We start from the raw sequence: 18402 nt of genomic DNA, 5'->3' as shown, positions 1-18402 counted from the left end.
TTCATGTTTTAGGGGAAAATCATTCATTCTTTTCAGCATCAAGTAAGGTATAAGCTGTGGGTTTTCTATACATGTCCTTTATCAGGTTGAGGAAGCTATCATCTCTTTGTAGTTTGTTATTTATTTTTATTATGAATTGTGGTAAGATTTTGTCAAATGTTTTTCTACATCTATTGAGATAATCATGTGTCTTTTTTCCTTTAGTCTATTAGTAATGGTGTATTATTTTATTACTATATGTTAAAGTAGTGTTGCATTCCTGGAATAAATCCCACTTGATAATGGCATATAATCCTTGTATGCTCCTGGGTTTAATTTGCTAGTAATTTTGAGGGTTTGTGCATTGGTCTGTAGTTTCTTGTGACATCTCTTTCTGCATTTGGTTCCAGAATAATATTGACCTTATTCTAGTTAGGAAATACTTCTTTTCCTCTTCCTTTTATATGAATGATTGAGAAAATTGATGTTAATTCTTCTTTTATAAGGTGATTGCATTTAGGATCTCCCAGAAGATAATGCCGCATACGCTGGATTTCTTTCAATGGGAGAGTCCATATGTAACTTTATATTTGGTACATTTGTGGGAGAAGAGGAGTCTGGTAGCCTTCTATGTTACCACCTTTGCAGCTAATTCTGTTTAGATGTTGATACTGTAATTAGTATGATATTGTGTGTTGGATTTTGTTGTGTTCTCTTAATGCTGGATGTTGTTCTAAAGGCAATTACATTATTTCTTACAACAGCTATTTAAGAAAGACTCTTAATTCAGCTCTGTAGAAATTGAAAGATTCAAGCCTGTTTTGGTTCTAATAATTATTTGTTTTATAGCATCCTCCCTTCTTTCTCAGCATCATGGATTTTTATGGTATGCATAATGCAACTAAGTATTTAGGAAATTTTCATGGGCCTTCTCTTCAGATTTCCTCTAGGTTCCTTTCTCTTCAGATTTCTGCCATAAAAATTTCACCCTCCTGAATCTTTTTAAACTCCAAGCTCTGCCTCCTTAACTCAGTGTGAACCCTCATGTTGTGCTTGGAATCCCATCTGTGCTTTCTAGTTCAGACTAGAAAACCAAAGTAATTATAATGCTCATCTTACTTGTTTATTTTCCCTGAAGGAGTTCAGCATTAATCTTCATGTTGTCCAGTGTCAGAAAACAGTTGTTTCATATATTTTGTCCTGCTTCCAATTATTTATGTCAGGAGTAAGTCTGGTTACATTTGCTTCTTCATGTCTAGAAGCCAAATGTTTTATCAACTACACTTTATTCTAGGAATAAATAAATGATTCACTACCATCTAGGAAGAGAAGTGAATAGAAATAATATTAAAAAATTATTGGTTCGAAGAAATAGTCTAGATTGAGGTTGAAGGGATGACTCAGTATGAACTTTGAAAGCAAAAGAGAGAAATATATGAATCCAAGTTTATATAAGAAAATCTTTGAACATGGGAATTCTAAATAGGGTTTATACCAGTTATCTTTTAACATAAAAAAGAAGGATTTTAGAGCTGAGGTATATATAAAGAAGTAGGGACATGACAGTTGTGATGGAAAGTATTACAGAAATGAACTACTCTGAAACCTGAGAGAATTTGAAGTATATATCTATGGTTAGGTTGAAAAAATGTTTTGTGAGAGTTTTATTTTTTATAACTTTTGGAAGATAAAGAACTTTATCCAATTAATTTTGCAATTATGTGAGGGTGAAGATAGAAGCCATCTACTTAAAGTCATCAAAACTCCTCAAATTGTTCCATTAACTATAGCAAAGAAAACTGCACTGGTTTGGTAAGTTCCTCATCTCAAGGAATTTCAAAAAATTAAAATATACTTTGTTTTCCAAGATACCAGACTGAAAGCAACTTATGCTTATCATCTATTTACTAGCTCATTAAATTAAATAATAGGAGAGCAAAACTAATATACATACTGTCTAGAAATTCCAAGAATACATGTTTCAACCTATATAATAAGTACATATTTTCTAGTAATTTGTTAATTTATCAAATATTTGTTTCAGGTGTTCTAAGAATTATTACAGACATTCAGAATGTGGAAATGCATAAGAGAAGTCAAGGGCTTATCCTTAGTAAGTTTATATTCTAGTGGTAAATGTCATAGAAAAGTAATAAATTACTAAGATAGTCTCGCATTGCAGTAAGACCTACAAAAACAACAGGTCAATGTGCTAGAACATTACTAAGATACAGGGAATAGCTCCTATAGCCAGTTTTCTTAGAGAAGACTTCTCTGAGGGGTTGATATTTGAACTGTAACTGAAGGAGATAGCCAAGATCTGAAGAAAGAATATCCAAGTAAAGAGAAGAACAACTGGTAAAGCCCAGAGATGGAACCAAGTTGATGTAATTTTGAATTCAGAGGTTAGAAATAAGGCCATCTTAGCTGGTGTATAAGTGCTAAAAGAGAGAGTGATTAGAGATCAGGGTACAGGGACAGGCAGAAAGGTAGGTATGTGCAAATAATATAAACAGAAAATGAATGATTTGACAATAAACACTGAAAGAAATGTCTGATTGATGATATCTCTCAAAGAACTGTGTTGAGAATTTTGAAGCTGATTCATGACTTTCTAGAAAGAATGCCATGGTCATTTAGCAATATCCATACACATTTGGTGTGTGTTATTGATCACATATAAAGATCACATATATAAACAAACTCCTATATAAGCATCTTTCATATATGTATGTGTATACACACTATATGCATCAATATATAAATCAGTAACATATAATGCATATATACGTGACGTGTAGATATGTGCTATTGATTGTATATAAGGATCACATATATAAACATCTTTTATATATATGTGTATATAAATACTATATGTGTATACACACACACACACACACACACACACACACACATATATATATATATATATGCTATATACTTGTATATATAATCGTTTTTTATCTACTTGTCCATCCCAGGTATATAATAAATTTTATAGATCTACTTTGCACTTGAATTGGTCACAATGAAGTATAAATTTTTCAGTCTCCAATGAATTGCATCATATATAATGGGTGATGGCTTTGCGGTGTGTCTAGCATATAGACTTTGAAATCATACAAACCTAAGTTTGAAACTGGAATCTATTAATTAAAAGCAGTGTAGTGGAGGCACCTGGGTGGCTCAGTGGGTTAAGCCTCTGCCTTCAGCTCAGGTCATGATTTCAGGGTCCTGGGATCAAGCCCCGTGTCGGGCTCTCTGCTCAGCAGGGAGCCTGCTTCCCCCTCTCTCTGTCTCTGCCTGCCTCTCTGCCTACTTGTGATCTTTGTCTGTCAAATAAATCAATACAAAAAATCTTTAAAAAAATAAAATAAAAGCTGTGAAATGGAACTAGTATACTCTGTTTTGAGTGTTAATACTGTCATCTGTAAAAAGGCAGTCATACCTCATTTGCAAATTTACTTTAAGAATGTTAAATAATCTTCATAAATATGTAGTATTGGTTCAAAAATGGTCACTAGTGTTATTTTAAAGCTCTGTAGGATAACTCAATGTGTCTCTGTGTGTGTGTGTGTGTGTGTGTATGTATGTGTATGCATGTAAAATTAATATTCTAATTTAAGTTTGTGCTGTAGAATGATAACTTTGGAAACAGTAAATAATCTTTATTCTCTAAAATAATCTACATTACTGATTGGCTTTAGATGTATTACATATAATGTCCCTGATGATTTTTATATTAGGTGGTAAAGAGCAAAATACATACAATTTATGTTATACTCAAGAGGCAAAGACATTTTTTAAAGCTAGTCTTTAAATGATTGATTATGGTTTTTTGTTTTTATGTTTTCTGTTTTATCTTTTATTTTGAGAGGACAAAATAAATGATGCATCAGACTTAAAAAGAAACTTTACACTTTATTTTTAAAAGATATACATTTTTTTCAGTCTATGTTATGATTTTAGTGAAATGCCAAGCACCTTTTTGCAAGAGGTCTGTAGTAGTTATAGACTTTTTTTAAGGTTTCAAGCAGTACTGTAAATGGCATAAACGCTTGATCACCATTTTAAAAATAAGTAAATTGGGAAAGTATCACAACTGTCCAAATAGGTTGTTTAAAATAAATCACTTACTAATTCTTATATTTAAATTATTTGATTTTTTGCAGATGAAAATTGCAGTTTTCCATCCCTAGTTATTTTAAAAAGTAAGTTGTTCAATCTTCTTTCTTCTAAAGTCAAGTTGGCAAAGTTCATTAAGTGTAGGCGTTCTCAGATATGCCATGTGGGTGTATTAAGATTGGATACAATTTCAAACTTTTTCATGGTTTTAAGAAAGTTTGATTTATCTTTGCCTGCTAAATTATGTATTATTTTATAATATGAATTTCACTTGGTTTAAATTAGGCACAGTGCCCTTAACTGCTCTTGAATTAAGCCTGTAAAGAAGCATAAACCCAAGAGTTATACATTTCTAAGAACCCAAAAGAAGTTGAAGTATATTTAACCTAGTTAGTATCTTTTGATAAGAGAAACTATCAAGTCTCTTCTAAAATTCTTAATATAAATGAAACCTGACTTAAATAATTATAAATGCTCACCTATTCCAAAAGAAATGAACCCAAATGAGTTGGAAATGTTGAAGGGTTATTTTACCAAATAATTGAGAGTTGTCCTACAAACTCTTCCTCCCAGAAGAAAATGCATTTTGCAGCATTAGCACATTCCTCTCCCCTTCCAACTTAAATGCCTCTTTTTTCATGATGATCTTGACAGAAATAATACCATTAATCAATTAAGTATCAACAAAGGAAACAATCTTGAAGAAAAAAAGGGCAAGTAATTGTACTCCCCCCCCCCCTTTTTTTTTTAAGATTTTATTTGTTTATTTGACAGGCAGAGATTACAAGTAGGCTGAGAGACAGGCAGAGAGAGAGAAGGAGGAAGCAGGCTCCCTGCTGAGCAGAGAGCCCAATGCAGGGCTCGATCCCAGGACCCCGGGATCATGACCTGAGCTGAAGGCAGAGGCTTTAACCCACTGAGCCACTCAGGCACCCCATACTTTTCCCTTCTTTATAGGAAAGAAGTACTCGTAATGTCTATGGACAGAACTATTTCTTTTTTAAGGAATTTATTAAACTTTGATGACTGATTCTACTCTTCAAATGCATGGAAATGAGGAAAAAAATGATATCATCATGTGTGTAAACCTCCCATGTACTGCAGTGGAAACCTAGAGTAGTGACTTTCTATCACTCAGTTTGAAGTGGGCACAAATGTGTTTTCATTCTTAGGTCCATTTCTAAACACTGTTTTCCTAAACAAGAAAACACAAATCTGTCATTGTTTGTGTGAGGGGCTTCAAAGGGAAATAAAATTAGGGAAAATAAATCTCTGCTTTTCATTCAATCTTGAGGGATATGGAGAATGAAGAAGTTTGGCCTCCAATGAAAGAAAAAAAGAAAGGGGTGGGCTTACTCTGGGAAATGCTGTGAGTTGGCTTAGGAGTTGGTTCTGATAATATGCTTTGGACATATTTTGTCAACACATTTAATACCTGGAATACTAACCAGATAACTGACTTCTATGGGAAAATTGATGGGGGCCTTTAATGTTAACTTTTACAATGAGAAACAGAAAACTGAAAATAAAAGTGGATTTAAAAAGTTTCTTATGTCAAGAACTCCAAAGCAAGAAATAGAGGTTGCTATATATGGATACATACTGCGTTTTTGACACAAATTGCTCTGTTGTATTGCTCCATCATTGCTACTGCCCCTCGGAACAATTTGTTAATTAAACTATAACCCCTGGGGGATTTTACTAGTTACCGAGCACCTTTAGATATGGCTTTAAGAAAACATATAGGGGCAACAGGTCTTTGGGGAGAAGGACGATATCCGACTGTGAAGCTGGGCAGCTGGGGATGCCCGGCCGCCCAGGGCAGACCGCTGGGTGCTTCCAGGAAGCCAAGAACCTGGGAACGCTGCGTCAGCTCAGTGTGGAACGAAATACTGCCAGCTTCCCTTTTCCGTTATCGATCCTTTCTCTTCCCAGGAGCGCCTGTTGTTCGGTAGGTGACTCCTCTGAATGTGCTTGTTTAACTATAAACTTCATCCTCCTTCTTGCTTGTCCACAAGACATGTGACTAATGTTTGACCTTCATCGGTTCTTCTGTTGGCTGTTGTTTTTATCCAATAAAAGTGAGACTGTGGAGTTGTTCGTGGCAGCAGTCTTTTCGACTGTGGTCCCCTGCTCCCAGTCTTACAGCTGACTTGTTTGTGCCTAATTCTTTTCCCGTTCACCGACTGGAAGCGGCACATCATCTTTGCATTATCCTCTCATGTCATGCAGCCATGACATCTTTCGATTAATACCAACTTAATTTTAATAGTGTACAAAACCTGTTTCACTTCCTCTAACTCCCTGTATGTTGTTATGATCACAAATTATGTCTATACATTTTCCTCTTAAACATAGACTTATATTACTGCTTTATACAGTTTTCTTCTAAATTAGATAGGAAAAAAAAAAAAACCCGCAAATGGAAAATATACTTACGCTGTCTTTTATACTTAACTCATGCAGCTGCCTTTATTGGTGCTTTGTGATATGCAAAACAAGGGCAGAAGAAATATTAGATTTCCTTACTATCTTCAGCCCATTGACATGTCCTTAAAATAGGCAGAGTGACATTCTCTTAGGGACTCAACTGCGTCAATGTTACTAGTTTGTTAAGGGCAAAAGGCAATCTTTGCCCAACCTCTGGGATCCTGTAAGTCTGCTTCACATATAAAAATTCTTTTGGAAACTTCCTTTATCTTTATTCTCCAAGATACATGTGGACAACCATCCCCCAAGCATATGACCCACTGATACACCTCCAGAGGGTCTCATGACTCAGGTTTTATGAGATAGTAATAAATAATGCTTTCCAAATAATAGTTAGCTCCCTCAACATCCTGGAAACCTTGCTTGCGAATTCCTTAGAGACTTACCCTATGCCTAGCCTCCTCCCAATTGAAAACATATAATGGACCACTCCTCAAGACCCCGGTGTAGCTCTTTCTGCCCATGAGTCCTATTGCTGTGCTTTAATAAAACCACCTTTTTATACCAAAGACATCCGGAGAATTCTTTCTTGGCTGTTAGCTTTGAATCCTAACATCTTTCCTAGATCACTTTGTATTTCTTCATGTGACTTTGAGTTGCTATTTAGTGTCTCCTTTCGGCTTGAAGATCTCACTTGCATATTTTTGTAGGGTGAGTCTACTACCGACTGTTTTTCCGAATGGCAGCTTTATTCAGTCATAAAGCAAAATTAGCCACAATTTTAAAGCAGGTTCAGGATTCAAAACTCAGTGACATTTCACCATGTGATTAAACTTGGCTTCTTAAAGGAACAGTACATAGCAGGACATAAGACAAACCACACAACAAACAAGATAACAGAGGGTGTAGGAACCAAATGGGAAGTCAGTCTGTGGGCATACAATTGAGTTAAGGCCTCAGTCTTGTCTGGGTCAGCTCTCAGCACTCACTGCTTCTGATGTTCAAGCAGTGAAGGATCTTGGTTCTATTCAGAGATCAATTGGGTGGAGCTTATCGTGCCAGTTGGATTTTTTTTAAGTGGTTAGACATAGAGAGGTCATGTCTGAAGAGTGACACTTTGCTGCCAAAATCTTCCCCTTTTTAATGGGAGTTAATTGGTCTTGGGCTCCTGCAGACCTCCTCTGATTCTGATTGTTATCCATTCTAGGGTGTTAGCTGGTGCTGATCCTGGTGATATCTCATAGCTGCAGTACCTTGACTACTTGTGCCATGGCTTGACACAGGCCTCTCTTTGACATGAGAGATTCCACTTTCCTCTCTACAACGCACACACACAGACACACACAGACACACACACACACACACACATTAATTTTCTTTTTTAATTTTAGGACTTTGAATATGTCATCCTACTGCCTTAAGCTTTCATAGTCTTGATGATAAATTATTTGTTAATCTTATTGAAGATCCCTGTTCAAGATGAATCACTTTTCTCTTGCTGCTTTGAAGATTCTTTGTGTGTGGCCTTTAGTAGTTTGACTGTGATGTGTCTTTGTGTTTAGCTCACATGTAGTTCCTTGAGCTTCCTGAATGTGTAGATTAAAGGAGTTCATCAATTAAGGGATTTTTTTTACTATTATTTCTTAAGATATTCTTTCTGTCCCTTTCTATTTATTCTCTTCTTCTGAGATTCTCATTAGGCATAACTTGGTATGTTTTATGGGATCCCATAGGTCTCTGAAATTTCATATATTTCTCTTCTTTCTTTGTTACTTTCTTTTCCTCATACTTGGTAATCTCTTTTGGTTCACTTATTCTTTCTTCTTCCTACTCTAATCTCTAATTAATTTCCTGTAACAACTTTTTTTTTTAATTCCAGCAATTGTAATTTTAATACCAAAATTTATATTTTGTTTCTTTTTATTATTTCTACTTATATTCTCTCTCTTCTTAAAAAATATTTTATTTATTTATTTGACAGAGAGAGACACAGCAAGAGAGGGAACACAAGGAGGGGGAGTGGAAGAGGGAGAAGCAGGCTTCCTGCTGAGTAGGGAGCTTGATGCGTGACTTGATTCCAGGACCCTGGGACCATGACCTGAACTGAAGGCAGATACCTAACAACTGAGACACATAGGTGTCCCTCTATTTATATTCCCTGTATGATGAGATATTTTCTCATATTTACTTCCTTCAACTTATTTTCTTCAAAGCTTTAGAGCATATTTAAAATAGTTGATTAAAAGTCTTTGTCTACTAAGTCTAGTGTCTGTTTTCTCATGAAAAGTTCTACTGATATTTTTTCCCTGTGTATGGGCCACAATTTGGATGCCTCGTGATTGCTGTCATTGTTGGAAACTACATTTTAAATGCTAGAATGAGGTAACTCTGGAAATCAGTTTCTACTGTCTTCCAAGGTTTTTTGTTGCTGCTGTTTATTATAGGTGTTGTAGTTTGTTTATGAGTTTTCTGAATGAATTCTGTATAGTTTAAATTTTTTTGTCATGTGTGGCCGCTGAATTCTGTACTCAATTAACTAGTCAGCAAATGATAAAACAGAGGTTTCCTTAAATGCCTGGAATCAATAAATCTCCCAACCTTTTCCAAGGACTCTGTATATATTTGGGGCTTTTACTTAACATTCATCTAGGTAGCTTAAAACTTTGCTTAAACTTCACATGCTACTTACACAGAGCTTCTAGCACCTAGAAGTGAAATCTTAGGGCCTTCTTAGATCTTTCTTGGACATGTGTACATCTCTGCATTTGCAGAGCTTTGTAGAATCCCATGAATATGTTGGGAGTTTTTCAGAGTTCTTGTAAACATCGTGGCCCTTAGCTTTTGCTGTTAAGCTTTTGACATAGACTACTGTTTCTCCCAGCTACTATCCATTACCTCAGGCAGTCATGCCATTAAAACAGTTGCCAGTAAATATTTTCCTCAAATGTTAGTTTAGGAGAAGCTTTTAGTACTGGGAAAGCTCTGATCAGATTTCATAAAAACAAGCTTTTGGGGGCATCTAGGTGGCTCAGTTGGTTAAGCGTCTGCCTTCAGCTCAGGTCAGGATCCCAAAGTACTGGGATCAAACCTCGCATCAGGCTCCCTGCTCAGTGGGAAGCCTGCTTCTCCCTCTCACACTCCCCTTGCTTGTGTTCCCCTCTTTTGCTTTCTCTCTCTGTCAAATAAATAAAAGATCTTTAGAAAAAACAACAACAAAAAATAATTCTTTTGAGCAGCTTTGCCAATAAACTATGAGACATGTAGAGTGTCTTTGTGAATTACACCAATTCTTTCTTCAGTAATGGGAATCTGTGATGTTCTATTCAGTACCAGCACTGAGTTAAGAAGAGGGCATGCATCTTCAGTGAATAAAAATGCCACGGAAGTCACTTTCTTACTGATATTCTGCCATTGTTTTTGCATAAATTCTTTCCAGTTTGCTGTGAACCTTCAGCTAGTTTCCTGAGTTCTGGAAAAATAAAAATTTCTTGCAATTTTTGCAAGTCCCCCCCCCCACGCTTTTATGGAGAAGCTAATTTTCAGAGGTTCTTACTACATCATTTTTGCTGATGTCACAGAGGCATGGCATCTTACTGCAGCCATCATGAAGAGAGAAGGGGCAGAGAAGGGCCCCTAAGGATATTTCCAACATGTTGGATATAATTCTTTTCCTTCTATATCCTTGGCCAAAGTAGCTGCAAATCAGTTGGGAAAACATTTGCTCACAGTGGTCATATACCCTGCTAATGATCAGAGTCCCATTATTGAGCAGCCAGAAAAGAATGGTTATGGCAGAAAAAGGCAGTTACAATATTTTCTTATATTCAACATATTTCTTACTCCCCAAGGGAAACTCCAAATTCTGTTCTTATATCAACCTCATAACTCTTTTTTTTTTTTTTTTTATTCTTGTGAGGACTAAGTTAGGAGTGACTTATGGTGACATCCAACCTCATAATTCAGTTAAATTACTTTATCCAGCCCATTGTTAAAGTTATTTCTGTGTGCTACACTATCCTCTCTGCCCAGCTCAGATATGGCTCATTATAGTGCAAAAATGTAAAAACATAATAAATAAATTGAAAATGAAGATAGGGTCACCTGGGTGGCTCAGTGGGTTAAGGCCTCTGCCTTCAGCTCAGGTCATGATTCCAGGATCCTGGGATGGAGCCCCGCATTGGGCTCTCTGCTCAGTGGGGAGCCTGCTTCTCCACCTCTCTCTGCCTGCCTCTCTACCTACTTGTGATCTCTGTAAATAAATAAATAAAATCTTTAAAAAAAGAAAAATGAAGATAAAAAAATCATCAATGATTTATTTGTAGCTAAAATCAGATACCACTTGGCAGGAATTGTACAAATTACCTGTTTTCTTACGGGAGTAAGTTATTCGTTTAGGCTAGCTAAAAGACCTTGTGTCTGCCTCTGTATTTCTGACCTAGAATTTTGCTAAAAACAGTAAAAAAAAGACAGAAATAACAAAAGGAAAAATGCCATAATATAGTCCCCCCCTACTATTTTCCCAATCACTATACCACTGATTTTTATGTTCTCCTACCATATATACTTCAAATGATATCTGGATTAATATTTTTATCTCTGCAAAACATTGTACCAGATTTTTATCCCTCAGTACCTGAGTTCTTGAAATCTGTCTCTATTATGACCTGGACATGAGGAATCCATAGACAACTTTTGGCTTCAAAACAAAATTGCTTCAAAACAAAACTCACCAGTATGATTCATGACCTACATTTACCTCTTGACATAACACTAATAATCAGATACTGGGCTTTCGGCTTCAGCTGCCATGGGGGAAAACATGTCCATTTCTATACTTGTCACCTGAAATGGGAGTTTCCACTTCAAGGGGTTTACTTCTGCCTTTCAGAATCTCATGTGGGTGTATTTGTTGGTTGGAAGTTTTGTCAGTTATCAAACTATATCTGTTAGGTTGTTTGGGTATGTAATATTTGATTCTCCAGACTTTAGCATGCGGTAAACTTTGTGTAAAGTTTATTCTCAGGAGTCAAAATGGTGTTGAATGATTTGATTTTTAATATCTGCCAAAAATCCAAGGCAGTGAAGTCATGGTACAAAAAGTATTAATATTGTATCTGTTGACAGCTATAGCTATAGTGTTTGTTGTAGGTACAGGGGAAGACAGAGAAGGTAAAGTGACAAGAATATCTTGCTTTGAATAGAATTAGAAGAATGAGAAGAGAATGGAGAGTTAATCTAATTATCTAACTTGTCCAAATTATCCACTGTAAAAAGTCATTCACTTTGCTTTTATTTTTTTGTGTTCCCATTCTTCTTTCTTTTTGTACTACCTTTCTCTATTTTTTTCTTATCTGCTACTCTCTTTTCTTTATTCTTTTAGGTTATATTTCTTCTTAAATAACTATACATGTACTAGTCCCTCTATGTTCTATATCACAGCAATTTTAAAAGTCCTATGATAAGATTTCAGATGGCTTCATTTAAGAAATCATGTGGAAAACAGGATAAACCATTTTCAGATAGTTATGGAGGAATACTAAACCAGCGGTGGTCATAAGTCTTTTAACTCTTGATCTCCTTGTTTTTAATGTTTTATCATTCCTTGGATGATAGTTACCCATGGGCACCTCTTATCATGAAATCTTATGACATCCATGCTCTTCTTTTCTCTCTTTCCTTTTATTGTTCTTTATTTTAGAGAAATTTCAAAAACAGAAAAGTGAAAACAGTTTTGTTTTTAATTTTCTGAAACATACCTGAAGAAATCATTCTTCAGTTAAGGAAATCATCATAATCTTAAGTAAATGCTCTCTGATACCAAGTCAGCATGGCTTATTCTGAACAGTCAAATACATGTCAAGTATTTTTTAGCTTCTAGAACACTTAAAAAAATTAAAGTTCATGAAATGAAGACTAATTGCTTACTTTAATAAGCATTTTTAAAAAGAGACTCTCTAGAATTCATTATTCATGTTAATTTAAAACACATTTTTGACCCTTTGTCCTAAAGGTATTGTCTTCTTAGGCAAATGTCTTAGAGACATGTCACTTGACAAACATAAAGTTAGCTCTAAAAAATCCTTTATTTTGTGAATTTATTTTCCTTTCAAGTTCTTTTATTACTTTTGTTCTCTGACACAAAAGACTGAACAATGACATGAAATAATATATTGCTCCCTGGAGAATTACTCATTATCTGTTAAACATTCATCAAGTGTTATTAAGTATTTAAAAATGCAAAAAGCATAGCTAGTTAGTGACAAAAGCTTTCATGTAATTGGTAGAATTAATATAATGAGTTGAAAAAAATCTGTCTCCATGAAGAGAACGTCTTTGGGAAAATGTGAGATACTAAAAGAAGTATAACTACTTTATTTATTCTCCCAACTATACTGTTTGGAATGGAATATTGGTTAAAATAAGTCCCAACTAGTGAATACTGATATATCAAAGTGTCATCTTCTAGACATTGACAATCTTATTAGTACAGAAAATGTGGGTCTGGAAAACAGAGATTTGAAGTGAATATTCTTTCGCTATAAGCATAAAATTTTTAAAAAGATTTATTTATTTTTGTGAGAGAGAGAGAGAGCACATGTACAGGAGGGAGGAGCAGAGGTAGAGGGAGAGACAGTCCCAGGCAGACCCTGTGCTAAGATTAGAGGCCAACGTGTGGCTTAATCTCCTGACCCTGAGATCACAACCTGAGCTAAAACCAGGAGTTGGTCGCTTAACTGACTGAGCCATGCATGGCATCCCCAAGCTTAAATTATAAGAATTAGCATCATTAAGTTTGTGGTCTAGGCTAGAGTGAGAAAATAAGGCAATAAAAGTAACTGATGATAGAGAAAGGAATGAAGGGGGAAAAAGACACTTTTAAAAGAAATGTTTTTTTTTTTTATTTTTTTTATTTTTTTATTTTTTTATTTTTCTTAAAAGATAGAATTGGGTATTTCATTTTCTTTTTTTCAGGATGCGCTTTGAGATATCTCATGTTAGTTCTTATTTTGGTGCTGGGTATTTCACGGAAATGTGCCTTGGTTAGATTTATTTATGGATATATTTTCTTTTAGGTGCTCAAAATTTCATGAAGATATTCTATTTTCTTCTCATTTCTTCTTTATAAATCAATACTTTCAATCAAAGAAAAAAACAAAGAATTTATACTATTTTAGATAGCTTGGAACAATGATTCATTTATTCTATATAAACATATTCTAGGGGAAAGCCTAAATTTGTATAGAGAAAAAATGTTAGGTTAAGATCCTGCTTGCTTGCTTGCATTCTTTCTATTGTTTTAATCCTGCTTTATTTCTTACTAGTTATGTAACATTTGCCAAATTGCCTATCATTTGAAAGTCTGATTGTTCAGTTTAAAGGAAGATCATGATATCTATATTTGAAGGTTGTTTTGATGGATGAAGGTGATAGCAGAGGGGAAAGTGCCTAGCAAAACAAATGGAGCATAATATGTTCACAAAGAAGATAGTTTCTCTTTTCACTTCATTTGTGTGGCTCTTGATTTTTCATTTCTCTTAATACTGTAGACCTGTATTTCAGAGTTGAGTAATGATCTCTTTTTAAAAAATGGAAGGAGTTTGAGAGGCAGGAACTTGAGAAGTAGTCTTATTTAATGAAAAATGCCCCTTAATTATGAATTATTACTGTAAAATAAAAATTTATGTGTATTATTGATGATTCAGCAATAACAGACTTTCATCTGGAAATGCTTGCCATCACTCATAGCTGTAAATGTGCTGAATATCTATCTATGTATGTTGTTATCTTAAATGCCAGTAGTAACTACCACTTTCAGAATTATGAACATTTTATGTATGAGTATCTAGAACTATAATACATTTTTAGTATGAGGAAGACTGCTTATGTTGTGTCTCCTTCCCTAATACCACTCTATAGATAGATTGTCCTTCTGACAGATATCCTCTTAATATCCTTAGATTTAGCTTTTGACTATTAGGACTTAGAAAACTACTTATTTGTTTAAGCTGTACCCGTGTGTACTTTATTATGCAATGCTCAACAATTTTACAAAATTTTGTAATTGATGAAGTATTATTTGCATTATTATTGACGTGATAACACAAAATAAAATTTAAACCCTTATCTGGCTTCTTCATCTTTCCTACTCCATAGATCTTTAGATCTTAGTTGTACCACTGGGAAAATTAGTTTGAGAAACAGTGTTTTTGACCAGTGATTTTCAGTGTGTGTACACACACACTCACTCTCTTTCTCTCTCTCTCTCTTGCTCTATTCTTGGGTTTTATTGTGCTTTACTTGAGATAAGGTTCAACACATAACTTACTAGTGTGGTTCAGTCTTAGAGTGACTTATATTGCCTGGCTTGTATAGAGGCAAGTGAAATTAATTTGTATGAACAACTTCTAACTTGAACCAAGGGGTAATGTCACTTATGCTTGGAGGAGGACTCTAAGACTTTAAGACCTTGTCTAGGAATAAGTCTGATTTCCTTGCTATGAAACAATGACAATAATTAGTGAAAAAGATAGAATCACTCTGTATTTTCCCTCCCTTCTCTACAGTAGTAACACTTCAAGATGCAGCAAGTTTATTTGTGTAGACTAGCTATAATACCACAATCAAGTTGTGACACTGACTCCCTAGAGTTGCTGTAGACTTTACAAATTAAGTACACAGATTGTCCTCACCTTAGACAGCAGCTGCAAGTTGTAGGGTTCCCAGATCACCTACACTTTTAACCAACTGACTCCAAATTTTATGTTTCACCACCCTCTAAGATTTTATAATTCACTGGTTTTACTTACAGAACTCAGGGAAGCACTATACTCATGATTATAGTTTTATTACAAAAGATTGTAGTGAGGACCAGCCAAAAGAAATGACTACTAGGACAAGATGAGGGAGGGTCCTTAATATAGAGCTTCTGTGTTCTCTCTGTGGAATCAGGATACATCCCCCTCCTAGCACATTGATGTATTCACCAACTAGGAAGCTCACTTGAGCCTCGGCATAGAGTTTTTATCAGAATTTTATTATATCGGCATAATTGATCGAATCATTAGCTGTGTGATCAAATTTAGTGTCCAGGTTTTCCTCTCCTCCTTGCAGCTCATGCTGGTGTCACCTACCTCAAAGTCTCAACATTCTAATCTTATGGTTGGTCTTTCTGGCATGGCTAGCACCCATCCTGAAACTGTCTAAGGGGCTTAACATGAGTCAATTCATTAGCTTAAACTAAGAATGGGCCACCATAAATAACAAATAGACTCTTATTACTGAGAAAATTCCAGTGGTTTAGAAGCTCTGACCAAGGAATCTGAGAAAAAGACGATACAAATTCTTGATTGTATAATACTAGCACTTAGCAGCAACATGGTATGGCTATGGGTAATAGAATTATATGAAGTATGAAACATGTCAAAATAAGAGGCAAGTGACATTTGGGTAATTACGGGACACAGGATATGCATCGATTTTTAAAAAAATTTTTTTTTTAAATTTATTTAACAGACAGAGATCACAAGTAGGCGGAGAGGCAGGCAGAGAGGGGTTGGGGAAGCAGGCTCCCTGCTCAGCAGAGAGCCCGATATGGGGCTCGATCCCAGGACCCTGGGACCATGACCTGAGCCAAAGGCAGAGGCTTAACCCACTGAGCCACCCAGGTGCCCCAATATGCATGGATTTTGAAGTCAGACCTGAATTTGAATTCTTGTTCTAACATGTACTATGTGGCCATTAAATTGTCATTTATTCTATATGACTCTTATTCATCTATAAAATAGAGAATACTAATATCTATTTATAAAATATTCTAGATAATATAGTATACCCATGTTAAGGTACCTATTTAAATACTCTGATGATTAATTTTATATGTCAGCTTGGCTGGGTGGTAAGGTATCCAGATATTTGGATAAATGTTATTCTGAATGTTTTTTGTGAAGGTGTTTTAGACAAGATTAAAATTGAAGTTTCTGAATTTTGAGAAAAGCAGTCTGCCTTTCTCAGTGTGGGTGGGTCTTACCTTATCAGTTCGGAGCCTGAATAGAACAAAAAGACTGGTTTCTCCTAAGCAAGAGCAAATTCTCAGGTATACTGCCTTCAGACTTCATTTTCAACACTGACTCTTCCTGGTCCTATAGCAGACAGCCTTCAGACTCAAACTGGAACATTGGCTCTCCTGGGTGTTCAGCCTGCCTGCCCGGATTTTGCACTTGTCAGCCTCCAAATTCTGTGAGTCCCAATTAGCTCTCTCTCTCCCCACACCACATTCCTATTGGTTCTGATTCTCTAGAGAACCCGAATATAAACATACATTTTTAAAACAATTATTTCTTTATAATCACTGCTAAATCCAAGGTATCTCATGTAAAAGTCAGCTCTCATCTATAGGTCCTTAGATTTTTGTTCTCTGGATAAATGTAGAGCTGAAAAGATGCCTAAAAAAAGAATATACCAGCATTCTGTAAGTTTCGTCATCTGGTATGACAATGATAAGCTAGGAAAATCAGATCACCTACTTAGAAGGTTTGGCAAATATTTCAGATTCTGTGAAAGATAAATCATTAAGCAATCTGGTTAGAAGAAAAGATTGAATGGATTTACAGACAAGATAGATGATAAGAAAGGAAATTATAATTCTGACATACAGTCAAGACTTGAATCCAAGCATTTTGGCTTCGAAGGTCAAATTAAAAATATAGGATTAGACTTTCAGCTTTGGTTCTGACTTGTAAAAAGGTGGGGAAACCAGATGGGAAAACCCATCCTGACAAGATAATCTGAAATAAATTCAGGACCTTTTAGACAATAGAGGCCTACAATCCAGGAGGAAACACTTTATCAGTATCTGGTTGTAGAGCCTTGGGCAAAGGATATTCTTCTCATTGCAATCCCTCTGTCCTTCTTGTCTTACCTAAAGTGAGTAAGTACTTCATGAACAGAGACACAGGGCCACTAGTTAAGGCTGTTTTATTTATTTATTTTTTAAAAATTTAATTTTTTTTTTCAGTGTTCCAAGATTCATTGTTTATGCATCACACCCAGTACTCCATGAATTAAGGTTGTTTTAATAGGAATATAATATTCCAGGCACATGGGTGGCTCAGTTGGTTGGGCATCTGCCTTTGGCTCAAGTCATGATCTGGCCCAGGGATTGAGTACCATGTCAGGGGCCTTGCTTGGCAGGGAGCCTGCTTCTCCCTTGGTCTCTGTCCTTGCTTGTGCTCTTTCTGTCTGTCTCTTTCTCTCTCTTTCAAATAAATTAAAAAAAAATGAGAACATAATATTCCTACTACCCACATCTAAGTTTCACACCAACAGAAATCCAGTAAAATAATAATGGGCTATGGCTGAAAAAACTTCAAGATATATATTATCTCTTAGTAGGAGTACTTAAGGAAACCAAAATAACCATGGGAGAAAAAAACAAGGACATTAGCCCCTGGTACCTATAACTATAACAAACATTAAACAGAGAACAACTCCTAACCAGGCTAATATAAATCCTCACACTGACCTTATTAACCTCAGTTTCTGATACAACAAGTCCAGCTTTCAATAAAAATGTGCAAGGATTGTCAAAAGCGTAAAAAAATAATGCTGTAGTATTAAGACACAAAACAAGCATCATAACCAGATTCAAATATGAAACAGATACTAGAAAGAATAGATGGGGAATTTAAAATAATTATGATTACTATATTAAGGACTTCAATGGAAAAATTAGGTACCATTAAAACAGATGGGTAGTATAGCAGAGAGATGGAAATTCTAAGGGCTGAAAAGATTTCATTTCTTTTGATGGCTGCATAGCCATTTGCAACAACATGGATGGAACTAGAGCGTATCATGCTTAGTGAAATA

Source organism: Mustela nivalis (genome assembly GCF_964662115.1).
Source record: "Mustela nivalis genome assembly, chromosome: 4".
NCBI lineage: Eukaryota > Metazoa > Chordata > Mammalia > Carnivora > Mustelidae > Mustela > Mustela nivalis.
Note: the sequence above shows the minus strand (reverse complement) of the source record.